Source organism: Vicugna pacos, chromosome 4 (genome assembly GCF_048564905.1).
Source record: "Vicugna pacos chromosome 4, VicPac4, whole genome shotgun sequence".
In the NCBI taxonomy this organism is placed as follows: Eukaryota; Metazoa; Chordata; class Mammalia; order Artiodactyla; family Camelidae; genus Vicugna; species Vicugna pacos.
Window position 1 is genome coordinate 26,164,065 of NC_132990.1, and position 27,911 is coordinate 26,191,975.

The 27,911-nt window shown below is 41.3% G+C and overlaps 1 protein-coding gene across 4 annotated transcripts in view; it reads left to right on the plus strand.

Moving 5' to 3' along the window:
- Positions 1–8,831: 8,831 nt before the first annotated feature.
- Positions 8,832–27,911, plus strand: part of MPDZ (multiple PDZ domain crumbs cell polarity complex component) — a 149,373-nt gene continuing 130,293 nt past the window's right edge. The window contains exons 1-3 of one of the 4 annotated variants that reach the window (XM_072959425.1): positions 11,650–11,825; positions 13,906–14,039; positions 14,341–14,470. The gene's annotated coding sequence lies outside the window, so the exon portion shown is untranslated. Of the gene's footprint in view, positions 9,056–11,649; positions 11,826–13,905; positions 14,040–14,340; positions 14,471–27,911 lie in introns of those variants that run through there. The other 3 variants (XM_015242682.3, XM_072959426.1, XM_072959427.1) reach the window with 3 other exon arrangements.

A 27,911-nucleotide genomic window follows, 5' to 3' on the forward strand; every position in this document is an offset into this window, starting at 1 on the left:
GGATAACAGAATCAGTACTGATGTCAACTGGGACATTTTTGTTGTCTTGAACTTTGATGAAGTCTCACATCTCAGGACCCGAGGGGCATTTGATCCACATAGTCCCAACAGAAGAGCACATTCCCCACGGCACTGACTGAGAAATGCAGCCCAAATCCTGACACGCTGCACCCGTCATTCACTTTCAGGCAATTAAGGAGGAATAGGGAGGAAGGCTTTCCAGAGTGAGGCTTTCTTTGGAGAAAACTGTTTGCCTGGTAGAGAGTACTATGTGTTTCTCCTCCTTTTCTCACACTGGGCTGAATCTTGCTGCTTCAGCATCTCCCTAGGCAAGTGAGGGGAGTGTCAAGAGAATCACGTAGCCAGTTGGATTTATCTGATAGAGAGAAGGTATTTCATCACCCAGGGTGGATGCCACTGAGCTGTGGAAAACTTAGGTCTCACCTGGTGCCACTATTAAAACAGAGTGTGGTGAGGAAATCTTTAGGGGAACTTGACCTGGGTCCTTTGGGGTTTGTGGGGCATAGAGATTGTTGTCTGATTCTCCCCTAGAAAAGTTCGAATGTGACAGGCTGTCTTGAATTGCTTGAGATGGCAGGTCCAAGAGCAATCTACAGACTTGGATGGGCTGGGATTTTCCATGATGTCATAAGGACTACTTGGAAGGTAGTGGTTCTAGATTAGTGCCATTTTGAAAGAACATCTCCAAAGATCTTCCTGTCTGGCAGAGTGGACCCTTGCATGCAGGAAGAGGCTAATGGACCCTCCCAGGAAAGCAGGAGCTGAAGGGGAGACTCTTACAAGATCAGCAGGAAATGCACATCATCCCTAAAGTGGGCAGAGGCCCAGGGAGGTAGCGTGGAGGAGGTCTTCAGCTAAGTCACTAAATCACTCCTTAAGAGAAGTAGTTGACTTTTGGATAACTGCCACTGAAGAGAGTTTTCAATATCCAGCCAAGTAAAAAGCTAGTTTTGCTCCTTTTCATCTGATTCCCACCTTTGTACTCTTAACTTGGAAGAGCCAGGAAGAGCAGTGAGTGAATGGAGGGAAGGTAGTGAACAAAACCAAAACCATCCTACTAAATCTGGGAGCAAAGAGGAGATACTTTGTATCAAATGTAAGGTGAAATTTTAAAAAATTCATTTGGATGGAAACGTTTAGGACTAGAAAATAAGGGCTATTCACTGATACCGAAAATTGCCTGTAAAAGCAACGGGATTCATTATGGTTTTAAAATGTGCCTGCAAATTCTTTGGCTCTCTTCCTATCAAGAGCTAGAGCCTCTGTCCTCTCTCCTTGGACGTGGTGAGCCTTTGTGACTGCTGCGGTGAATGAAAAATGGTGGAAGTTTCACTAAGGGACTTGCAGGGCTAAAGCGGTCCGGGAGTGCAGCCGGCCTGCTGGCCTCTCCTGGGCACTTACTCCGGGAGCCTTCTGCTGTCGTGGAAGAAGTCTGGCTACGCTGAGGCCATTATGCGGAGAGACTATGTGCAGAGATCGCACTGGGAGAGAAACATTGAGACAGAGGGGCTCATCAGTGGCAGGTGAGTGAAGGAGTGTCATTCACCTGGGCACGGAATTTAAGGCGGGGAGGGGGGCATCAAAACCCCCGAGTCATCAAGGTAAATCATATGTCAATACAACATTTAAAAAATAAAAGTTAAGGTCAATGATGAATAAAACATCAGCATTTTAAAGACAGGGTCAGAATTCCAGAAAGTTCCTTTTCTCTCCGACTTCAATACAGCTGAGCAAGGCACGGATAGTTGTCTGATTGACTGGAAGGGACACGAGGCAACTTTCTGGAGTGATGGAAATATTTTACATCTTGGTTCATTGGTAGTCTATGTGGACGTATATTATTATCAGAATGGACAGAAATGCACACTTAAGATCAATATGTTTCGTTGTTGGTAATTATACCACTCTATACATGTACAAGTATGTTGAACAGTGAATACATGAGTGATCTAATTCTAAGGAAAGTTGAAGGCATGTGGCAGGAGATTTGGGGGACAGAAGTTTACTTGGTTTTTAAAAGCGAGCAACCACAATGGATGGTCTGTGAACAACGTTCTGTGTGGATGTGACAGCCAGGACTGCTCAGGCCACCTAGTTGCCAGCCTGAACCTGAGGCTGACACGTGGCGATGGGCAGAGCTGAAACCATCAGAGAAAAAGGAGCCCAGAGCCCTACGTGAACTACGTCTGATCACAGTGTTTACTGTGGACCTTTCTATTACATAAACGAGCATCTGTTTTATTTAAAAGCCAGCTTGTGTTGGGCTTTCTATTCCAAATTCAGAGAGACACATAGAGAAACCAGTAACCAGAAGCAGTGAGGCAGTAGGGGCCAAGAGTGAACAGAAGCCACGCGTAAACAGGAGCAGAGCACACGGCCTCGTGGGCAGAGCCTGCACCTCCCAGGCACTGTGCTGTCACGGGGTCAAGGACAGGAAATGGGGCAGACAGATCTCTGCCCTCAGGGCGCTCACAGTCTAGCTGGGGGTGGGAAACAGGAAGGGGGACAGACATCATTTTGGATAGTGATGAACGCCTTAAACAAAATAATACAGAAAGAGGCTACTGCTTTTACTAGAGAGCTGGAGAAGCCTTCTCCACAGAGGTGACATTGGATCTGTGACCTGAATGAGGAGGAGAGGTGAGCAATCTAAAGCTCTGGATAAAAATCTTTCTAGGTAGAGAGAGAGCAGCACTTTCCCGGAAGACATAAAACAGATGACAGAGTGAAAACTCCTTAAGGACTTTAATGTGCATATAAATCACCTGGCGATCTGGTTAAAATAAAGATTGAGATTCAGTGTTCTGGGGTGAGGCCTGAGATTCTGCATTTCTAAGGAGCTCCCAAGCCATGCCAGTGTTTCTGGTTTCTGGACCATAGTTGAGGTAGCAAGGCTCTGCAAAATTGCTCCCCAAAGTGTGGTCCACAGCCTCATCCTCAAAGAAATTTAAAGTTTCTTTGAATATCTTCATAGCAATTTAACACTGATACAACATCCACGCATGTAATCATTTTACCGGTAATTCATTTGAAGTGCATGGGTCAGTGATATATTGGAAATTAAAAACAAAAAACAAAAAACCTGACCCTTCTCAGGTAGATGGAGTAGCCCTGCACTAGAGCTTAGAGGGGCTGCAGCTGGAGGGAGCTGAACTAGCTCCTAAATCTGCAGAGAAGCTGGGGGACAGTGAAAACCTAGCACGATGGAGAATGGAAGTAAAATGTCAGGTGCACAACATAGGGATTGGAGTAGTCACCGTCACCATCACCATCACCATCACCACCACTAGCACATGCGCGCAGGCACACACGAGCACGTGTGCACGCACGAGCACGTGCACATGCGTGCACGCACGCGCACACACACACACACAGCTTCCATACAGAACTCCTAGCAGCCTGGCATCAGAAGTCCTCTCTAGACTCATCAAATGACCCTGAGCCAAGACTTCCTCATTCTGGAATGTAGGGACTCCTAAGTGTAAGGCTGCCCCCTCAAAAGTTAAGCACAGGGGTCAACAAGGCTTCCCATGTGTGCAGAACCTACAACTGTTCATTGCCTCTTTATTAGATAGATCAGAACATTAAGGATCACCAGACTTTCAAGGAACCAATTTAAACAACTATTATCAGCAGATGGAAAGCAAGATAAATAGGGACAGGGCTGTGCTGAATCCTAATTATGGTAGAATTGCAGAGACTAAGAAAACCTGGTCTCTAGAGCTATGTCCTCTGAAATGTTCTTCCATTATTCTCTGTGTGCTCGTGCTATAGCCAGAAAGATGTCACATTTCTCAGTGAGTTTCACCTATGAAAGCTTTTAGTTGCAAATACAGAAGACCCACATCAAACACTTTGAAGAAGTAAAGGAGATTTATTGGCTCATATAAATGGAAATATAAGACATGGGGTGGGCTTCAGGTGATATGTGATCCAGTGACCCAGTGATGGTCTGAAAAACTCAGTTTCTTTTCTCTATTCTTTTGCCATCACAAAGGAGGGATATTACCTAAAAGATACTGTATGACTTGAACCAGTTCTTCTCATTATCATTATCATTGCTTATTTATCTTGACTTTTGTTTGGACAATTGACTTACACCCTTCTAGTATGCACTCTGCAGGAGAAAGATTCCAGAAGGTCATAACAGCTTGCATAAACGAGTCAGATTCTGGATCGGTATTTGATTGTGCTCCACTTGTAAAATAACCTGGTCCCAGTGCTTTCTACCAGGATTTCCTCACTGCACCAGAATTCTGTGGGTACAAAAGCAGATGAAGTCAAGGTCAGATGGTCACGACCTCCCAATGCCCTTTCTTTTTTCCTCAGGGAGATGAGACCCAATTAGACACACTGTAGGTTTCAGTGCCTCCGTTCTTCTATAAACAGTTTGTTATATGAAGAGAGACAGATTACTCTACATGTTCTCAAGAGAGATAATTTTTACATTTTTCTCATGCCTGACATTCTCTCTCAGCCTTTCCTTCCTCCTAATGGATTTCTTGTAGACATGCATAAATTTATTATCCTAACATTCTTTTCTCTTCTCTTCATCCTCTTTTTTTAAAATCTTGTCTGTTTCCAACAGATTAGAGAAGTTAAAGATTGTTTAAAATGATCTCCTTTTTTTCTAACTTTGAAGAAGCTGAAAAAATCGTGTCCCAACTCTTCTTTTATTTGAGAAAGTAGAGGCCTATTGAAACCTTAAAGCCAGTCAGCCCACACTGAATATAATACCCTTTCTGCAAACTATATCAAATAAAAAATGTGTATTTGTTATATATTAGGTAACAATATATAGGCAGAAGGAAGTGCAAACATGTCAACTAGTTTCCATTTAAATAAAGTATTATTAATGAGTCACAGCTGGTAAAAGGTATGGAAATAGTCCATTGTCCCACAACTGGAGTTCCTCCAAAGTCATTTACTCCTTGGAAAAGGATCTGGTGATACAGTGCCGACCCAGGAGCGCTGCAGTAACATCTACCAGCGAGGGATGGGGAGGGACTGCCTGCCCCACTGTTAGGGAAGCAGAACAAAGACTGTGTCCTTGGGAGGCAACTCTGTATCTTGGTGGATCCAACACAGAATTTCCAGGAGCTATCTTTCTAGCAGACATGAAAGGTTTTGAGTAGACAAATTGGGCCTTTCACCAGTTTTAGAGTTTTAGAGGAGCTACAAATGTCAAATAATATTATGTACTTCACTGATATTTGTACTTGTTAAATTATAATAAAAATAATTCTAGCCAATCCCAGAAGTCCTCAAAACATTTTCCCCTTAGCAAAAGGGTCTGAACGTCACTCCAGTTTGAGAAAAGTAAATTGTGGTGCAGAGTACCTCACTGGGAAGACAGCTGGGATGCAGATAACGTGCCTGGTCCCTTCATCTTTAGATCCCGGAGCCTGTGTTGGACAGGAAGTAGGAGGAACTATTAACCTACACATGTAGAGTGAGTTTCAACACACCCCGCTGAAAAGAGCAGGTCTACTTTATCTGTTTTATACTGTGGCTTTCTCTGTAAGATTTTACTTCAGTGGAAAGAACATTTTTTAAACCAGTGCAATATACCACACTGCATTGTTACTTCTAGAGAGTCTTGGGTCCTCTGGGTTAGAACAAGCAGAAGAGGAGCAAAATATACGAGTTTACTTCAAGAGGAGGTGCTCCCGGGTAGAATCATCCTCAGTGCTGGACAAGTGCAAGGACAATTTGATGGAAGAAGTAGTGCAAGCCAAATGCCTATTTGTCCTCTGATGCATGATCATTTAAAGTGGCATGTACAATTTGCTTTGTTAAATGAGACTACAACAACAGTGTCTTTTTAACCAAGGTAGAATCCTTTGTTTTAGCTTCATTTACATACTTGCAACAAACCACGATGATCAATTCCCTAAACTTGCCTCTAATTCAGTGTGATGGGCTCTTTCCTTATGGTTCAATAGAATAAATGTCATTTTACGTTTTAAGATCCTCAGAATATCTTCAGTAGCTAGTTACAAAATCATTCTCCTTCTATACTTTTCCTAACAGATAGCATTTCATGCACATTATTTCCTTTGCATTTCTGAATGACTAGTTTTGGAAAAAGACAAATGGAAGTGCTTTGCTGTTCAAAGAGGAGGAATTCTTTGAAATTTCTAAGCAATAAGAGAATCCTCTCTGAACAGGATGCCTGGAGATAACTCTACGACAAGAACACAAAAGTTACATAGATGAAGAACTCATTCTTGAATTCATATATTTATCCTATGTTATGTGAGCACTAGGTATGAAACATTTTGCTAGGTTCTGAGGATGCAGTGGTGATGGGGACCCTGCTCTGGAGTAGTTTATGTTCTAAATGAAAAGAGAAACATTGCATATATAAGTATATAAACTAAATATATAATTACAAAGTAGGATGTATACTATGAAGCAAATGCGTAGATGAGAATGTACCTCCCTGAGTTTATCCTAATTTGTCGGAATCCTGGAGTAAAGCCCACGCTGTTCACTGAAACATGAAAGATGGCAGGCTTGAGCAGAACAGTCATGGATCCATTTTATGTAATCTAGGTTTGAGACAGGCATACAGAGAAGTCAAATAAACACTCAGACAGAGAAGTCTGGATTGAAGATAGCAGCTTAGGAATCTTTAACCAATAAACGATAAGCTAGAGGTGAAAACGAACTTACTTAGGGATAGCAGTAAAAAGAAAAGAGGGCCTATCACTGAGTCTTGAGGAATTCCATTTAAAGATTAGGGAGAGATTAGTTGGCAAAGAATATTGAAGAATGGTCTGACAGCAGAGGCAGATCAACCTTGCAGTTAATAAAGGTGAAGCTTCTGGGTCCTTCTCTTACCTGGGAGGAGCCCTAGCAATGGAATTACATGGTCATATATTTTTGTAGAATTTTCAAGAGAAAGATATTTTTGTTTTGCCTTTCTTCAAGCAGAGCCCCCAACTGTATGAGCTTCAGGTCCCACACATCTGCCCCTAACTAAGAGGAAGGAACAAAACCAAGAGAAAGTGATTCCTGGAATTACAAAGTGGAGTGCCTCTGCAGAGACAAGGAATAGGAGAGAAATGTAGCCATGGGACTTAGGTTGTAGGAGGTCACCGGTGTCTCTAGCAACACAGGAGCCTGTTCAGTGCTGCGATGGGACAGGAAGCCAGATACACTTGGTTGATTTAAAGAAATTTAACAGTGAAGGAAAGGGTAGAAAGTGTGGTGATTGGGGAGAGATCGACTGGGAAGGAAGGTTATTTATTTCTTCCCTCCCTTCCTCCTTCCCTTCTTTCCTTCCTTCCTTCCTCTTTCCCTCCCTCCTTCCCTTTTTCTTTTTCTTTTTCAAGTTGGAGTAACTTGAGAGTGCTGATTGAAAGGTTACACAAGATAGAGATGCACTGAAGAGACAGGGCAAAATCAGGTGGGATGAGCTTTCCCTTTATCCTATCTTAACTTTCCTTTTCCAGAGATCCAGAGGAAATGAATATCCATAGAATCTGGATACATCTAGTCAGTGTTTTTATTTCCCCGTGGGAAAATCTACATTGATTCGCATGTTTGTGAAAGCACAAGGGTCCTTGGGCTGAAGACACTCTCTCTACCCAGGCACTGAGCTCACTTTACTCAGCTCCTAGTCATTTGCAGGCAAATGTTCTATTTTGCAGCTTTCCGAAAATATCCATTTAAAAACTCAAAACCAGTTTCCCTCCGAAGCCTTTGTATTTTATAAATTGTGTTTTCCCTTAAATACTTGGTGAATATTGTAGACATACAAATCGATTTTTAAAGACAACCAAAAAATTACGAGTCTGCCAAAGAAAAATAGATCTTTAATTCAGATTATTTAAAAAATTGTTTTAAATATTCTAAGTTGGGCTTCTGAGTATCCTTTGATGCACATTTTCATATCCGACATATGTGTTGAAAAAGCGAGCAATTTTCTTCCACAGGGAAGATTCCTGGGATTGAGGATATCAGAAAGACAATCTTAAATGGCACAAAATAGAAATGAATGTTTCTCCTGGCACCATGCAATTCTAAATCTTTTCGCCACACTTTTTTGTTGTTGTTGGCTTTGAATCGAATCATCGGTCTAAGAATGCAAGTTGATGTATTAAAAGTTACTTTTTAGGAAGTGAGATTAGCCCCGCCGCCATGCATCCTCATTAGAGGGCTTTTCATCACCATCTCATGCCACCTTAATAAGCTACCAGAGAGCAGTCTATATATATATACATACATATATATATACACATACATACATATACACATACATACATACATATATATATATATATATAAATTAAGTCCACACAACTGGGAATAGAGGCTGCCATTCCCCCAGCTTGACAGATTCAGCAAATAAAAATATAGTCTGTCCAGTCAAATCCGAGTTTCAGATAAACAACGAATAGTTTTTCAGCGTAAGTACATGCCAAACATTGCATGGGTCACACCTGTCCAAATTAATGCTTCCTTTTTCATCTGACACTCACATTTAACGGGGCTTTTCCCCAGCGAACTCACGGAGCCCACTCCCCACACCCTCCGCCGAGCGCCCCCGGAGCTAGTTTAAAGCCCCGGGCGACTGGCTGGGCCGCGCCCCCTGATTGGCCGAGGCGCGCCCGCCGCCCCGCCGGCCGCAGGCGTCACGCAGCCCCGGCGGCCCCGGCCCCGCCGCCGCAGCCCCGGTCGGCGCAAGTGCGGCGCGCGCAGGGGGAGGGGGCGCGGCGGAGAGCGTGGCTGGCGTCTGGCCGCCGGCGGCCGGGCGGGATTAAGTTTCTCCGTTGCGCGGGAGCGTCCGTGCGCGTTTATCCCGAAGCTCCTCGTCGGGCCGTTACTTCAGGACAGAAGAGAGAGAGCGAGCGTGGGCGAGGCGAGGCGAGGCTTCCCGAGGCCCCGGCGACCCCGGCTCCCCAGCCCTCCGCCCCTTTCGCGCCCCCGCCCGGGGAGGCCGCCGCGAGCCGGGTAAGCGGCGGCGGGGCCCGGCCCAGGAGACCGGAGCGCGCCCCCGCGCTCTGCGCGCGCGCCGGCCGGGAAGGTACGCGGGCGCCCGGGAGGCGGGAGGGGTGCGCTCGCTCCACCCCGGGGGGCCCGGCGCTGCCGGGACGCCAGTGCTTCTCTGGCTATTGAAAAGGATGGGGTCTGGAAGTTTCCTTTGCTATCGTCCTGGTCCTTTCAGCCACCTCCACCCCCCACCCCATTTGCTCTTGTTGACTCTAAATGGTTGAAAAGTTTCGTTTCTTTTCCTTTGCCTAAAGAGGCATAGTCAGCGTGCCGAGGAGGGGGACCCCGGGCCGGGCACTCCGTGTCACGGGCGCCTGTTGCTTTCCGCTGTGGTGGCCGCGCCTCGGGCCGGACGCCCCTCCCGCTTTGTGCGGGGCCGCGCTCTGCGGGCTGGGCAGGGGGTGGGGAGACGCGCCCCCCGCCTGGCGTCTCTCGCTGCGGCGCCGGGGCACCCGGCGCGCGCAGCTTACTGGTACCCGCCCCCGCCTGCTCCCCTCCCCCGGCGCCTGTGCCCTTTCATCCGCTGTCCCTGTTGGCAGCATTCTGCTCTCGCTTCCCCCTCGATCCCCCGCACCCCCCTGCGCGCAGACGGGCGCCTTTGTCTGCGATTTCGCAGCCCCGGGATGCCGGATGTTTCTAGGGAAGCGCTGTTCGGGAAACGCTTTGTGTCTCGGGGAGGGGTGTGTGTGTGTCGGCCGTGGTGTTGGTGTAAATTTTTGCTGGTTTTCTTTGCAGAGGCACAAAGGCTGAGCTATTCTTTCTTGCAGATCGCGTGGAATTTCAAGCTGGGACTGCGGAGAGGAGGAGGGGCCCGGCGAGGGCGGGAGGTGGCTGCCGTCGCGCAGTGACCGGGGGCGAGTCGGGGGCGGCAGGACGTCTCCATCCATCTCGGAGGGTGGGGCTCCTGAGGTTGCTACTTTGGGGTTGAAGCCGGGTATGAGCGCTGTGTGCCTTGGGTAGAGTGGGTGCGGGTGGCGGCTAGTGTTTCATAGATAAGAGGACCTTGACTTCGCCAGCCTGGGAAGAAATCTCTCCATGTTCTTTTGATGTCAAGAGAGGAATAATCTGAAAAGTGACAAGACTCTGTCATCCAGTATTGGACAGCTGTGGCGTAAACATCCCTTTTGTTTTTCCTCAGACATTCCTCACTTGGGTTACCTTTTATGGAATAAATAACACCTAATCTGAAAAATTTACGAGGTGATGGTGTGGGGTTTTGGGATTACATGTTGAATTTGGGTATAGGTGACCACCATGAACTTTTTGTCATTTAAATTGGTATAATATATGCTTTAGCCCCTGGTAGAATTTAGGTAAACAGTTGGATTTAAAAACCCAACAAAACTTGAAGTTCCTTGTCTTGAATTCTGATATAATGCAAAGCTCCGGATGGATGCACCTGTACCCTTGCCAGAGGGAGGGGCTGAGAAGGGTTCCAGCTGGTGGGGATAATCTTACCTGGGATGCCCAAATTTCCTGCTTGCCAGTGGGCCAGTGTACATATGGGCGGGTCTATCTAGACTGGGCTGTGTCTCCCGCCAGCCCCAACCTCAGAGTTCACATTAAGGTCCTTAAAAGCAGGGGTCTGTAAACTTAAAGGCCATGGGAGCACAGCCACACTCATTCCTGTTGTCTGTGACTCATTCTTAACTGTTTGTGGCTGTAGTTGCAGAGTTGAGACAGAGATGGGAGAGCCTTCAAAATCTGAAAAGTTTTCTATCTTACTCTTTACAGGAAAAGTTGCCAATCAAGACCAGGCTTTAAAAATACTGCTTCCATACTCCCTTTTGTGATGGGTGGATTGTTTAATTTCATTGCCCTTTAGGTCCTGTTTCTGATGTCCTGTGAACTGGAAGACTATTCCTGAGTAGGTGAACAAATTCAGTTAATGTTTTGGATTTTCTCATTTCCATGTTTCACTTTCAGAAAATGTCTTAACCTTTTGGTATCTTTCTTTTTGAGAATCTAAGGTAAAGTGGAGTTTCTGACTAGCAGAAATTGTGCATTTAGTTATTTAAGTTTCATATGGATAGCCATATCTCAGGGTGCTCTGTAGTGGGTTCTGATGACTTCCGGCTCCTCTGTTACTTGAACAGGTTTGAGAATTACAGCTTTCCCTATATAGGTAGAGTGAGGCAGGAGTTAGGGGATGTCATAGGTTCCTTTCCACAGGCAAGTTGTCACTTAAGCAAAGCTAGTTTGGGGACCATTTGACTCTTCACCACTCCTCTTACTGACCTCATTTGCTAAAACAAACAAGAAAGTGATGAAGTTTGTCTCAGCATATTACTACCAGATCGCTCAGATGTATACTATACCTCTGCATGTGTTTCTTTCCTTGGCTCCTTGAGTATTTCTTTTCCCCTCCCTTGTTTCTGGTTTTCTTTCTCCCTTGAACACACCCTTCATTTTATCGCCTGGGTCCCCTGACTTGTTGCTTGGGAGGGAGAGGTGTCAGTTTTTAGTGAGCTCCAAATTCCTATCATGTAGACATTGTCCTGTCGATCAGGGAGTAGAGGCTGTCCCCAGAGGTCAACTATATCTCTGCAAGATATGGTACTTAGAGACATTCGTGGAAATCCTTGAAATATAATTTTGCATTGATGGAGACTTTTATCCTTTAGCTGCTCTGGTGGGGAATCTTGGCTTTACAAAGAAGTGAACCTATTGTTTAGAGTGAAGATTAATGGATTTAGAAGCTAGGAAGTAACAATGAATTGCCTGGAAGATAACTGTCCTGAGTTACAAGCAGATTATTTTCTCCAGATTACATCCCAAGCCTGACATCATAGACTTGACTCAGGGTGAGTTGCAGGTTGGCTCCATTTTGTATATTTATAATACACACCCAGTACTCTGTGCTTTTCATTAATGTCTTCAGGCAGGTTAATATATTGGACTGGAAATGTCCCCATACATGCTAGAGCAAATGACACATCTGACAGCAAAAGATTCTGTGACCCAAAGTAAAGAAGCAAAACAACTTCCCAAAGAATTCAGGACTGCTTGATGGTGCATGTGAATGACGATATGTCACCAGTTACATTTCCCAAACAATTATAAGTGCTTTTTAAAACATGTTAGACCTAAAGTAGGAATTCATTTGATGTTGTTAATATTGTTGCATAAATTATCAACCCCATATTTATAACAAGAAAGGCATTATTTTCTCTTGTAAATTAGCTTCGTGGTTAAAAGAGCATCAGTATAAATACGGTTGGTAAATGATGTTTAGTATGGTAAAGCTGATATGCTACACTTAAATAATTTTAGTGGGGTTCCATGTGGGTGAAAAGAATAAGGAGAGGAAGAACTGTTTGTAGATAGAGGAAACTCCTGCCATTGCCTTCCTCTGAGCCACTTCCATGAAGACCTGTCGTAGTTACTCATTGAGTGGATAGTAACAGATGGATTAGGAGGTAGGTTGTACTGGGTTAGGTGCAGAGGAGAATACAAAATAAATAGACCGTTCCAGAAGCTCGCTGTCTTAGCTGGAAACATAGACACATAGACACACAGAAGAAAGAATAAAAAGGTTTTACATGTAGTAAAAGTTACAGAGATTCAAAGAAATGAGCCATCAGCACAGGATTGCTTGCTGGCAGCTTGATGACTGTCTGCTCCCTGTGTCTTCACGAGGTCTTCCTGTGTATGTCTGTGCCCTAGAGGGACCAGTCATATGAAATTGGGGACCACCCCACTGACCTCATTTAACCTTGATTACCTCTTTAAAGACCCTGTCTCCCCAAATAGTCAAGTTCTGAGGTACTGGGGATTAGGATTTCAACGTATGAATGTTGGAGTGCAACATAATTCAGCTCATGACAAATTCTTACAGAGTTAGGTTGTTAACTGGTGAGATCTTGCAGAATTGGACTGGTTCAGGGTAAGGGAGGGAGGTCATGTGGGAGGCTGTTGTGGTATAACTAAGCATAATTGTGATAATTTGATGTTTGGAAAGAGAGGGAAACTGCTATTTGAGAAAAAAGGCATTTTATCTTTGGCCTGAGGCCACTTGTTTTCTTTCTCCTGATGTTCACTGGGAAATTGATCCTTTTTGTGGACAGAGCATTAGTTTTCTTTTTTAAATATTTCATAAAAGCATTAATTTTAAAATCTTTCTTCTGTGTCAGAAAATGAGTAAAACCTTAAATTCAGCAGAGATGAAATGTTATAAACATCTCATAATGGTTTTGGAATTTGACCACAACAGCATAATTCATTCCTTAAATTACATTGACCTAAAAACTGTAGGCATATCCTATGCTTGCTTTGTGGGCAAATATTTGGCATAGTCTTTTTTTCCCCAGAAATTTCTCCCCTTTTTGGAAAAAATATAATTTAAAAAGTAATTTATATTCTATATCATAAAATTATAAAACCTTTTTTAATGCTGAAATTATATTTGTTGAGTTAGAGAAGTGTTAAAACTTCTTGCAAATTTGGCCAGTTGAGTTAAAAAAAAAAAAGTTGAAATGCCACTTAAATTCTTGCTTTTTTTTTTTTTTCTGCCTGTGGTGGTGAAGATTGTTTGGTCTAGGGAATTGTTATCTTCATCTTTTTAGTTTTATTTATATCTGCAAATCAACATTCATTGTTGTTTTCTTGTAAATCATTCTACTTCCAGATCTGAGGTGCTTTAAATAAACACAGGAGGGGAAAGTGAAAAAGAAAACATTTGTAAGAGAGGGAAAAACAGAAACATCAGCTACCAAAAAGGAAAAAAAAAAACCAAACTGAAACTTAAGGAAAAACCTATTTAGATTGTGCTAATGATTTAATGTTGATAGTATGAGTACATTTGGGATACTTTTCATTTACTCTATTGCTTTTGCTTTAAAACCATCGTTATAGTAATATATGTAAAATAATTATTTCTTTTAGTAACTTTTTTGATGATACAGAAAGCACAAATGAAACAATGGATGGCCTAGATAAGTGCAAGAAAGCGGAGAACTTAACCTGTAATTCTGGCACCTAGGTATCATCCTCCCCAAAGAAAACAGATATTTTGTCAGGTGAGGATGCTTAACTTATTTTGATAAGCAAATGAACAAGTAGAGCTGTTGATCAGTAGTTCACTAATTGCCTGTTTTCTCAGTGAGGATAATATGATCTAAGATTATTAAACATCCATATATTTGAATTGACATTAATAGCATCTGTTTGAACCATTGTCTCTTGACTCTTTGAGGAAGATAATATGTGGCACATGGGACACTGGTGGGGCTTGCATTTTTAAATCTTGATGTCTGCTTAAAATTCAGTGTTCCATAGACTCCTGGTCAATTTTGGAGTAACTTTCCATTATGTAATTAGGTGGCCCCTAGCGTGCCTTGCTTCAGGGAACTGACTCTAGAAAACGTCATGGGAGTCTGTTATCCTGTCTGTGCGCAGAAGACAACACTGAACTAGCAAAGCTGCAAGGATAGAGCCCTAAGTGTCAAAGGTTAGTCTACAATTTGGAAGATCCTCTCTGATCTCTGCAAGGTGTGCCCAGTTTCTCTTAAAGGTAAAAAATGGTCAGTGTTCCCCCCAGCCCAGTCATCTAAGTGTTTTTCATTTTAATACGTTGAGCGCGAAGTCTGCCCCTGGGCAACATTTGTTTCCTACTGTAGCGCTGGAGGGGCCTCAGCTGTAGGATCCTGTGGAGTTTTGCCTGACACCCTCCCCCTCTTTTCCATCACATTCACGGCTTTCTTGGGAGTAGTGAAATGTAGTCATTCTGTTCCCTTTTAGAAAAATACAGATTTATTCTGATAAAATCTGCTGTATGTATGTGTACATAGATACGTATGTATATTCAGGATCAGACTAAGTCACGAGGTATTTTTAGATCTGTTTTGTGGCTGAGGTAGGAAAGCAAAAGAAGCAGCAGCCCCTGGGCCTGGATTACCGCTCCGTAGGCAGCTCTGGTTAAGTTCAGTGAACATCTGTTGGGTGCTAAACTCAGGGCATTTAGGCTCTGCCCTTTTCTCCAGGAGCCAGGACATACTGTGGAATGTTCATTGAGGTGTAATTTATAGTTCACGTGCGGTAACCTGCACGTATTCAGAGTGTACAGTTGGTTGCGTTTTGGCCCCTGTGAAACCATCCTCACAGTCAAGTTGGTGAACGTATCCAGTGCCCCGCAGGTGTCCTCATGCCCCTTTGTGATCCTTTCCCTGCCTCTCCTCTTACCCACTCTGAAGTAATTACTGATCTACCTTCCTGTCACCACGGATTAGTGTGCGTTCTGTAGAGCTTTAAGTGAATGGCATTGTAAGATGGTCCTCTCTTTTTGCCTGACTTCTTTCACTGTGCGTTTCAGGGTTCACCCGTGCTGCCAGTGCTAATGGTTCATTGCTGCTTACTGCTGAGTGCTAGTGCATTTATGAATTTACCCTTCAGAGTTTTTAAATAGTTTAGAATTCTCTTGCACTTCATATGTTTTGTAGAGTACTTGTTCTTGGTTTCACCTATGTTGTGCCGGATATTTTGTATTTGTTTTATTCAGTCTTGTTAAATTCATGCCCTCTTTGGATCCATGTAAAATTTAAATACCCTTAGTTAATGTTACTTGACGTTTCAAAGTATGTAAGTCTTACATTTAAAAAAATTCTGGTAATTGTAAAGTAAAGAGATTTAAAATTTTTCTAATCTTTAAAGATACCAGGTGATTAAGTAAAAAAAAAAAAGTCACGTGAGCACTGAGGCTTTCCACTAGCTTTTGTATACTACCTTGTGAAGTCAGTTTCAGCCCAAAGCTTTAGGTTCAGACTGCTTGTCTAATTCTCCTGACCCACGTGCATTATTTTTTGTTGTTCTTGTAATTTTTGATAGATTTGTCAGTCCCTTCTTGTGACAAATTTGTATGACAATCATGTAGTGAGTTGAATAACAGAGAAGTAATTTGGTGCCTGAATTATCCAAGTAATTGTCATTTGGTGTCTGTTACACCTAAAATTATGCAACGTACCAAGAATTGGAGAGGAGAGATGATCATTGCATTGTGAAAACATGTTATTCTCTCTGGGATCATTCAGATTTCTCAGGCATTTTTAACATGTGTATGTTTGTCTTTACTTTCTGATCACATGATTGAAATTAAGTGGCTAAATGAGCAAAAACCACAACCCCCAGAGCAGCGCCATTTAAAGCAGATGTGTGCTCCAGATTATTACAAAAGTAAAAGTTGGTGTATAATCTTAATAGCTAGTCCTTTGAGTACCGTAGTAGAATAAAGTTCACGAATGTAGTGAAATAGTAGATGAGTTAGTTAAGAAGCAAATAGGCATGTTTATTGAAAGAGGCTAAGACCTTTTACATTGTTTTCAGAGAGAAAATACCAGTTGTCATGATTGCCCTAGTGAGTCCTATGGAATTACATAGGGTAACTAAATAGTAAGGCCTATTACAGTGATCTCTGAATTAGTAATTAGGGGATTGAATTGGCCCATGCTTATTTATCTCATCTGGCTGTCGTGCTTGGGTAGGGTAGTATTAATTTGGACTTCTTTATATAATTTTCCATTATCTAAATAACTTGGAATCTTGCCAGCAAGATGTAACTTGTCGTCTCTCTGGCTGACCTTCCTCTGTGTATCCTCAGCAGTAGAGATGACCACTGCCTGACAGGCTTGTCCACTGATTTAGACAGTGACATCACTTTGCTGTCAGAGGGATACAGGGCTCTCTCTAGTGAGTTTTAAATACAGATTATGAAAAACACTGCTTTTAGTATTGTGGGCAAACTTATCTCTTCTTGAGTGTATGTGTATTCAATTAATGGAAGATCCAAAGGTGAAATTGTTTTGGTTTAGTATGGAGGTAAATAAGAGATCATCATGGCTGATTTAATATTTTTGGATATATTCTCCAACGTAGATGTAGATATTGTTTCATCTTGGAGCCTGCTGGAATATTTTTGATTCCACTAAGATTTTTAATTTATCCTCACAGGTGATTGATGTCTGTTTAAGATACTTTGGTCTTCCTCTATATTTAATTTGACCTTGTTAAAGTTATCCTCCATAAGTAATTTGTCTTCACATTGGTGTAGGACAAAGTGTTGTCGAATAAGCCTTCTCTAGTGTCAGCTAAATAAACGGTAACTTTGCTAGCCTGCTGGCCATAGTGGGAATTTTGTGAGTATAGTACATATTTAGAGTGGTCAAGCATGAAGAGTCTTTACTTCTAGTTGATTTTTCCCCTAAAATAATTCTTACACATTACATTCTATTTTTAAATGTTCGTGTTCCCTAGGATTCCAACATCAGTTCTCCCCTCTTGTTCATCTCTGCTTTCTTCCTGATTCGTCTCCTTTATCTTCAGCAACACCTTGAGGCCAGTGATTGCCTGCTTTTCTGTCTCCAAGTCCTTTTCTCCTTATATTCACATATGTGGTTGATTCATCCTTTCAACAAATATTTACTGAGTGCCTCCTGTGGGCCAGCCACTGTTTATGGTGCTGGTGATACAGCTCAGTGTGGAAAAGGAACCAGTAACAATAAAAAAATTCCGACCCTCATGGAACTTAAGTTCTGTTATTTGCTTTTTCTCTTTCTGTTGTTTAAGCTCCTGAAGTCCCAATATTTCTAGCTTGCTGGATTAGAAGCATTGAAAGTCTGCCTCTGTGACTCATTTTCTCACGCTGCCTGCCCCCAGAACACATCTAGTGGGCACTGATTCTTCTAATTCCCTCTAATGAATGCTGCCTGTATCTCCTTTTTTCCTGCCCCTGCATTGATCTTGGCTTACATTTTCTGACTGGGCTCTTTTAACAGCCTAATATCTAGTTATATTATTATTAGTTATTTTCATTTTTTGGTGAATTATTTCACTTATTGCCAGAATTGTTTTTCTAGAAAATAAGTTTTAGGCACACCTCCCCCTTCCCCCCATCCCTGCCCCATGTATCTAAAATTCACTGCGAACCTCTGTGGGGCAAAGTTCCAAGGAGACCGTGGAAACATTGCTTTCCTTGCTTCTAGTTAGTGTGACAGCCCAGTAATACAGAGACTCAGTTGTCATTGAGTTCTCTGGTTTCATTGCCTTAGCAGGGTCCTTCCCTTAGCAAGAGATTCCTTTCCTTCTCCTGGCTGTCCCTCACATTCTCCTAAGTTGTGCATCCTTCAGACGATTTGTATCTCCGATTTTTTTCTGGCTTATTCTGACAGCATTGGATTCCTCTGTACGCCCACAGAATTAGCACATCATGTTGCAGTGCACTTTCTGTTTTCTACTGAGTGGAGACCTCACAAGCTTGGTACCTGTCTTTACTTCTGCTTTGCCATATGCCTCAGTGATGGAGGCAGATAGTACAGATTGGGAGGGGGGAGAGCAGCTGAAAGTTTATAGAATTTCGGGTTAATTTCTTAAATTAAAAAACGTGAAATTATGAATATGAAATTGAATGTGAAATTGCATATTTATTTGTATGAGAATGGAGGTACCCTGCACAAGTATCTTCATGCTAAATCTGCCTGTGCCTTATGCCTAGGGAACCGTAAGTGCTGGTTTAAAACCTGCTAAAATACTGCTGTGTATATATATATATATATATAACATTTCTTTGGCATTGATTCTCTTAAAATTAGGAAGCAATATCAGTTAGCCATTTTGATGCTAGTAGTGTTGTGAATGATAATAATGCCTAGTGCTTCTGTAACACCTCCCCTTTTCTAAGCACTCTGACATACTTTATCTTAGGGGATTCTGTCAGCTGAGTCACAAGAACAGTGACTCAGACGTAGTGAGTCTTAACTGTGTTTGCTGCTTCGGTGGGTGAAAGAAGACAGAGCTGGAGTTCTTCCTTTGCAATCAGATTTCACTTTGACGGGGAAGTGATTCAGTTCTTCTGGACATCTGTGACCTCAGTCAGCAGCCTGCTCCATCTCCTGTTAGCCTGGGGAATGCTGAGGAACTTTCTGGGCTTTCCAGATTGCCTTGTTGCCCGCCAGCTTTTTATCTCTTCTCCCTTGCAGCTTCATCACCTGATTATTTCTTCTTCCTCTCCTGTTTGTGTCTTGCCATACATCAAACCTATTCCCTCTCCCTTTGTTTTCTCTGGTTGATAACTTAATACTTTTTGAATGTCAGTTCTTTGACTAAGCTGAATTTTGGAGTTTGCAGTTGTTGGGTTCATTTCTACTACTTTGAAGTGTGTTAGAGGGGGTGATTTCGGGGATCCTCAATAGTACTCATTAGTACAAAAACTACATATGGTTTTTAGCCATGGGAAAGCTATCCTAAAGCCATGCACTTTATCGACTTCATAGGTAAGACATGGTGCAGTTTGCAAGTCCCAATTCAGAAATGATCGGTTTTCCCTTGTGTTAGGGAGTTATCCATTTAATAAAGCTGGTAAACCTCATAGCAAATCGGAAACAGCAGACACTAGTAGAAGACAAAATAATAATCACAGCAGCTGCTGTATGCCCATTGCTTCCAGACACTTTGCATACATCATTGTTAATGCTCACTTCATGGCAGCTCTCTGAGAAGTTAAGTGACTTGCCCAGGATTTCGCAACTGGTAAAATGGTGGAGTGTGTTTTCAAGGGAACTTTATAAAGTAGCCTGGGAACTCTGAAAGCATAGCTGCCTGAGGCTACTTAATCGGAAGGAAAATAACTATTTTCTTTCCTGTAGTGCGATTTGGTGAAAAGGACTTGGCTTTGATGCCATTCAAACCTGGATTGGCTTTTAATGTTAGCTCTGTTACTCGCAGGCTTCATGAATGTAAGGGGAAACACTTTCATCTTTCTGAGCCTCAGTTTTCTTACTTGAAAATGGGTATATCTCATGCAGAGCTGTTGGTAGGATTAAAGGAAAATGCATGTTTGTGAAGCACTTCTGCTCTGTTAAAGGAAACTAGGATATGTGAAAGCCATTTCAAAACGGTTGCATTTCAAACAGTGAAAATAATGCTGGTTCATTGTCTAAAAACCTCATTTGTGGAGACTATCTTATTCCCTGGAAGAGTTATTATTATAGTATATGCTGTAGCCAGTGCTTTTTATATGCAGTTTTATTATTGGTTGTTACTGAATAGCATTTTTAAAAGTCTTCAATGATGAGCTGTTGCTTTAGTTTGTGGATTACAACCAGGCCTTTTTATGTTTTGTATAACGTTTTAAACATTCCAATGGTGAATACATATTTGGAAACCTTTGCCACTTGAATAGAGTATTTGGTGGTGAATTTGTACCTGAGGAATAAAGTTGCTTTTTTTGTTTTGATCAAGAAGATGACATGGAAAGCTACACACTTTGTTGTTTAGATAATCTAGTCAGGATAGATACCCAATCTGAAGACTGAATCAGATGACTGAAGATTTTTAAGCCTATTATATCTTTCTCTTTGTTCTCAAATCCTCTTGAAGCTGAATTAAGATTTACTTTTTGCTGAAACATTCAGATAATTGTTGATATTTTATTGTCTAAATTTTAGGACCCCCATATAATAATGGCTGTAGAAGTATGATTGCTTAATAAAGATTTGAGTTATGTAAGCTTGGGGAAGTACTAATCTCTTTGACCTTCTACTTCCATAGCTGTAAAATATGGTGTTAGTAAATTGTTACGGGAAGAGCAAAAGCTCAAAAAATTTTTTATGTCTTCAAATAAAATGTTTGAAGTTATTAAGCATCAATAATTGCAAAAGCGTGTTGGTTTCTTCTGTCAGCTAAATTTTAAGAGTTCTAAATTGCACCATGAAAAGAATTGCAGAAGATGGGCTCAGAGCAAGAGTGTGATCTTTCACGAGCCCTTCTCAGTACACGCATGGTGCTTCTCCGTGCAAAGAGTTGGAACTAAACCAACAGGGACGCAGACCTCCAGGCACCACAAGCCTAGTACAGGAGAGGAAAACAACCACATTAAATATCACTCCGACATGGTGTGGGTTTCCTGTTAGAAATTTGAGGCTGCCCTTTTCTGAGTCAAGTTTGTCAACATTATCTTTGGTCTTATCCATATTCAGCAAGGGGGAAATCATGAAAGCCACAAACTGAATTGAGGAAGCACTGATTGATGGGGAAAGATAAAAATACCTAATTATGTGTAGTACTTACAGCTCAGTGATAGCTAAGTAAATGATACGATAGATGACACTTCATAATTTTTGTAGAAAAGATTCCAGAATGGGAGAAACCGTTTAGAAATGGCGAAAGTAGAGTTATTGTAAAAGTTATGGGGACAAAGCCTAGAAATGACCTTCAGTGCCAAGCATGAGCTCGAGCCAGTTGGATGGGACGGTAGGCTGAAGCTACATGGTTGTGCTCTTCTGGGCACCTGCCATCTCCTAGCCCCACAGTTTCATCTGGATTGGAAAGCTTGTCTCTCTTCACTGTTGTTGAGGGCTTCACCCTAAGGAACCATTGAGTCACAACTGACAAAGCCACATGTGGTTGTTTTGTTCTGCCCCAGTATCATCGTTGAGATCTCACAAGCTCATCCTCATTGGGAGGGTGGCCAGGAATGACAGAGGTCTTCTGACTGTCATGCCTCCTCAGTTGATCAGTCCTAACACAGAGCAGCTGTCGGCCACGTTTCAGGGTCCTGTGGGGTTGCTTTGAGTATTAGGGGTTTTCTAAGCACCAAGGACACAGTTTGCCCGGCCCACTGGAGAATTGCCTCCATTCCAGGCAGGCAAAAGGGCAAGAGGCAGGGGCCTGAAGTAATTTCTCTGGAGAATTGGTTGCCAACTGTAGGAATGACGCCAGGGAATTCTGTGGCACTGAGTTAATCCTTCTGTACATTTTTTGGTTTACCCCAAGGAAATGATGTGGCCGGAGTAAGCGCTTTCTGAGCAGCTAGCTGTCTTTGGAGTCTGATGTTAATTCACTCGTTTGCCTGCAAGGGCAGCCCTTGGAGGAATTCCCCTGCCTGGTTCTGTCCAAGAAACGTGCCCAGCCTGTTGCATCTTGGCCCTTAACGCTGAAGATGTGGTATCAAACAGGGCAAACTGCCCAACAATCTGAGTTCCTCTGAGTTTAGCCAGGGAGTGACAGGACAGAGGAGGCTATATCTTCATTCGCAGAAGCATCTCAGTCTTTTTTTCTGATCACCACAGTTGGTGTGAGTTGATTTTTGGGAGAGGGTCCCTGTATGTAGGGAGGGATATGCTAAGGAGAGAATATGATGGATAGAAAACGTGTAAGAATGGGCGCGCAGGGAGAAGGTGTTGGAGCCTCTAGTCCTCAGGTAGTGTGTGAGTGTGTGTGCGTTTTTTTTTTTTAGAACATGGATAATGGTTGAGGAAGAAGAAATAAATATTATACAGTGGAATATAAAGAGAACTGATTTGTCTAATACATTTTTTTTAAAATTCAGCCATTTAATAGTTAATTAATATAGCAGCCTGAGATTCTGAATAGCAGACACGTCACTGATTTGTTACAGAACCAAACCTCAGTGAATGTTAGCTTGTCTGTGACCTACATGTTTTTTGAGGCTCCTTTCAACCATAAAATTGACGTCATCGTTGGGTATGAGCAGTAAGTAAGGGAGCTTGACTGAAAATCATCACAAAATATAAATGTGTAAGTCTGGAAGTGGATGTGAATCTGGTAAAAGGTCCTTATAAAGTTAATGTCTTTGTGCTTTTAAGGAGTCTGCAGTTAAGGAGAGAACATGTTATATATTTTTGAAAGGACAATGAGCCCTTCACCTCAGGCCGACAGTCCTTAAAAATAAAAGGAAATAGCTTTCAAAACCAAAATAAATTTAATGAATATGTTTGTTAGTGTCAGTACGTTGTTGGGTAAGTATATCTATAAGTAAACATCCTAATATCTATTTTATATGTATTTTCTTCTTCAGTAGGTTTTTTTTCTCCCTATTGGGAAATTCCTAGGAAAAGTAATGAGATAAAAATATTTTCACCAAAATTTGTTTGGAGTATATGGATTCTTGGTCTAAGTAATTATTGTGATTTATGTATGTCTACATAATTGTGGATCAGTATGCCTCTTGTCCATATTAGCTTAGGTATACTATGTGACGTCATTAGATTGAATCGTCATTTGAACATACATGAAAGATCAGTGTTCTTTCAACTGAAACAGATTTATCCTTATGTACTCTTTGGGGTTCGCCTGTCATTTGCAAAGATGGGGATTTGGGGTTGCTCAGCAACATCTCTTCCTGCTTTGCTGCTGAGTCTCTCACATGGAATTGGCTAATCTGAGGCCATGAGGTCTGCTTCTAAGGCTCTTATCTAAAACAGCTTGGTAAAACTAGAAGCAGAGTAGCCATTAGAAAATCAGAATAAAGCTTTGTTTTTAATTGTGAACATGAAAATTCCTCTTGAGATACTAATTTTTGAAAAATCTTTACATAATACTTCCTTTCATTTGTTGGAGTTAAAAACAATCTAGCCTGAAGAAATTTGCCAATGGTAAAAATTTTTTCTAAGTAATTTAGTGGTTTGAGGTGAAATCTTTTTTTTTGAGGAAGGATAATAGGGAGAATTTGAGAAGTATTGTGAATAAAGAAGGAACTTATCATCTCTAGTCCTGTCCTGCGAAATTAGATATTAACATTTTCACATGTTTACTGACAGCCTCTTACTTTTCTAATTTTTATTATAAAAAATTTTAATGTACATTTTACAGTGTGTATATTACAGTGAATCCTCACGTATTCATCTTTCAGTTTTAATAGCCACTGTCTCTTGGCCAGTCTTGTTTCTTGTGCCCTTTTCCTTTTTTTTGGAAGCAAATCCCAGACAGTTTACCATTTTATCCATAAATATTTCAACCCAATTACTTTTTACATATATACGTTTAAAACATTCTAAAATTATAGTTTCCTTGCAAAAAATGGAGGGAGCTGAAGTACTCCTTTTGACCTCTCTCTGGTCTGCAGCTACCGCTTACATCTGCCCCTAAAAGTAACTGGAACTGTGATTGATGTTATAATGTGTCCTTTTAATTCATTGCTGAAATGATGAAAGCACATCTTTACACATTTACATGTAGCATATGATTTTATATATTCTAGAACTTATAGATTAAGTGATACCAAACTACTTATTCTGCAACTCTCATTTTTGTTTTTGAGATCTGAATTGTGAATCTGTTCTTAAGTGAGTCCAACCCGTTTATATTTTTTGTGAGTATGGATATATGAATTTATTTTAGTCCTCTTGTTTTGCGTTTTTTGTTTACTGTGCTCTTTATTTTTTTCTCTGTTCCCAAGCTCTTTTAGATTTTTTTTAAACATTTTTTATTGATCTATAATCATTTTACAATGTTGTGTCAAATTCCAGTGTTCAGCACAATTTTTCAGTCATTCATGGACATATACACACTCATTGTCACATTTTTTTCTCTGTGATTTATCATAACATTTTGTGTATATTTCCCTGTGCTATACAGTGTAATCTTGTTCATCTATTCTACAATTTTGAAATCCCAGTTTATCCCTTCCCACCCTCTACCCCCCTGGTAACCACAAGTCTGTATTCTCTGTCCATGAGTCTTTAGATTCCACATATGAGTGATCTCATATGGTATTTTTCTTTCTCTTTCTGGCTTACTTCACTTAGAATGACATTCTCTAGGAGCATCCATGTTGCTGCAAATGGCATTATGTTGTTGGTTTTTATGGCTGAGTAGTATTCCATTGTATAAATATACCACCTCTTCTTTATCCAGTCACCTGTTGATGGACATTTAGGCTGTTTCCATGTTTTGGCTATTGTAAATGGTGCTGCTATGAACATTGGGGTGCAGGTGTCATCCTGAAGTAGATTTCCTTCTGGATACAAGCCCAGGAGTGGGATTCCTGGGTCATATGGTAAGTCTATTCCTAGTCTTTTGAGGACTCTGCACACTGTTTTCCATAGTGGCTGCACCAAACTGCATTCCCACCAGCAGTGTAGGAGGGTTCCCCTTTCTCCACAGCCTCTCCAGCATTTGTCACTTGTGGATTTTTGAATGACGGCCATTCTTACTGGTGTGAGGTGATACCTCATTGTAGTTTTGATTTGCATTTCTCTGATAATTAGTGATATTGAGCATTTTTTCATGTGCTTTTTGATCATTTGTATGTCTTCCTTGGAGAATTGCTTGTTTAGGTCTTCTGCCCATTTTTGGATTGGGTTGTTTATTTTTTTCTTATTGAGTCGTATGAGCTGCTTATATATTTTGGAGATCAAGCCTTTGTCGGTTTCACTTGCAAAATTTTTCTCCCATTCCGTAGGTTTTCTTCTTGTTTTCTTTCTGGTTTCCTTTGCTCTGCAGAAGCTTGTAAGTTTCATTAGGTCCCATTTGTTTATTCTTGCTTTTATGTCTTCTAGGAGAAAATTTTTGAAATGTATGTCAGATAATGTTTTGCCTATGTTTTCCTCTAGGAGGTTTATTGTATCTTGTCTTATGTTTAAGTCTTTAATCCATTTTGAGTTGATTTTTGTATATGGTGTAAGGGTGTGTTCTAGCTTCATTGTTTTACATGCTGCTGTCCAGTTTTCCCAACACCATTTGCTGAAGAGACTGTCTTTATTCCATTGTATATTCTTGCCTCCTTTGTCGAAGATTAGTTGACCAAAGGTTTGTGGGTTCATTTCTGGGCTCTCTATTCTGTTCCATTGGTCCATATGTCTGTTTTGGTACCAATACCATGCTGTCTTGATGACTGTAGCTCTAGAGTATTGTCTGAAGTCTGGGAGAGTTATTCCTCCAGCCTCTTTCTTTCTCTTCAGTAATGCTTTAGCAATTCTAGGTCTTTGATGGTTCCAGATAAATTTTATTATGATTTGTTTTAGTTCTGTGAAATATGTCCTGGGTAATTGGATAGGGATTGCATTAAATCTGTAGATTGCCTTGGGCAGTGTGACCATTTTAACAGTATTGATTCTTCCAATCCAAGAGCATGGAATATCTTTCCATATTTTAAAGTCTTCTTTAATTTCCTTCATCAGTGGTTTATAGTTTTCTGTGTATAATTCTTTCACCTCCTTGGTTAGATTTATTCCCAGATATTTTATTACTTTGGGTGCTATTTTAAAGGGGATTGTTTCTTTACTTTCTTTTTCTGTTGATTTATCGTTAGTGTAAAGAAATGCAACTGATTTTTGAACATTAATTTTGTAACCTGCTACCTTGCTGAATTCTTCAATCAGCTCTAGTAGCTTTTGTGTGGACCTTTTAGGGTTTTCTATATATAGTAACATGTCATCAACATATAATGACACTTTTACCTCTTCTTTTCCAATTTGGATCCCTTTTATTTCTTTCTCTTGCCTGATTGCTGTGGCTAGGACTTCCAGGACTATGTTGAATAGGAGTGGTGATAGTGGGCATCCTTGTCTTGTCCCAGATTTTAGTGGGAAGCTTTTGAGTTTTTCACCGTTGAGAACTATGCTGGCTGTAGGTTTGTCATATATAGCTTTTATTATGTTGAGATATGTTCCCTCTATACCCACTTTGGCGAGAGTTTTTATCATAAATGGGTGTTGAATTTTATCAAATGCTTTTTCTGCATCGATTGAGATGATCATGTGATTTTTGTCCTTTCTCTTGTTGATGTGATGTATTACATTGATTGATTTGCGTATGTTGAACCAGCCTTGTGTCCCTGGGATGAACCCCACTTGGTCATGATGTATAATCTTTTTTATGTGTTGTTGGATTCTATTTGCTAAAATTTTGGTGAGGATTTTGGCGTCTTCTTTTAGATTTCTTGAGTACTTGTTCCATCTTTTTTCCTCCTGGTTTATAAATTATAGATTCCATTGTAGTGTTACTTTTCATTTTAAACATACGTATTCGCCTTATTTTTCTAGTGGAGTTTGAAGTGAAAGTATTTCTCTTCTCCTATGACTGGAATATTTTAGCCAGAAATATTTTCATTATTTGTGAATGTTTTCCACAGTTACTATGGTTTCGTTTATAGAATGAAACCTTGTCAGTCAAATCTCACATTCCTTTTTCAGTAGTGGATTTTTGGTTTGTTTGCTTGAAACCTGATGACTTTCCTCAGGCTCTGATCAAAACTGAATACTTCATAATATTTAATTCACCCACCATAGTAGCAGTTTCCCACACTTTTTCTCATGTGTCCATCTCCTCTGTAAGATTTTTAATTATCTCACTGGTCCTATTAAAGTTATGTTTGCATGTGAACTCCCTCAAGTCTTTATTGGAAGTAAAGTACCCACGTGAATTAGTTAAAGGAGGAAGGGTACTTCCTGAGCAGGATGCTTGAGTGTGTTAGTTTGTTTGGGATGTGATGGTGTGATGCTGCACCAAAGCAGCCTCTCATAGTGAGGAGTGTTTGCATGGAACAAACAGAGCCTCATACAAATTACCTCTGGCAAAATGGAGTGCACTGAGAGGGTGTCAGTGACCATGCACCTTTGGGACCAGTTACTCTATTTCCCTCTTGCTGGCTGTGTTGGGTCTCCCAAGGAATACCTGCCTCTCTCCCAGTGTCAGCTGTATTCTGTCTCTATTGACTGATTTGTTTTGCTTTCTCATAACTCAGGCTTGCATGTGCCCCATCTTAGCTTCTTCATTCTCTACTCATGCTCCGTCTATCTTTTCAGCTCTAGCTCCACCACTAATTGGTGTATTTTCTGAAGTTTCCAAGAGAGAGACTCTAGCCCATTTCTGTCTTTTAGGTCAGCACTCAGATTGTGCTCCCCTGGTTATGGTTGGAGGAGAGGGGCATAGCATAGTGTATAATGGCATATTCCATGGAGCAGGGATTGTGATAAGGTTGAAGTCTGTGTTAGTTTAGGCTGCTATTAAAAATGCCATAGACTGGGTGGCTTAAACAACAGAAATTTATTTCCTCACTGTTCAGAAGGCTGGAAATTCCAGCGTGAAGGTCTGGCAGGGTTTGGTTTCTGATAAGAGCTGTCTTCCTGGTCTGTGGGTGGCCACCTTCTCCCTGTGTCCTC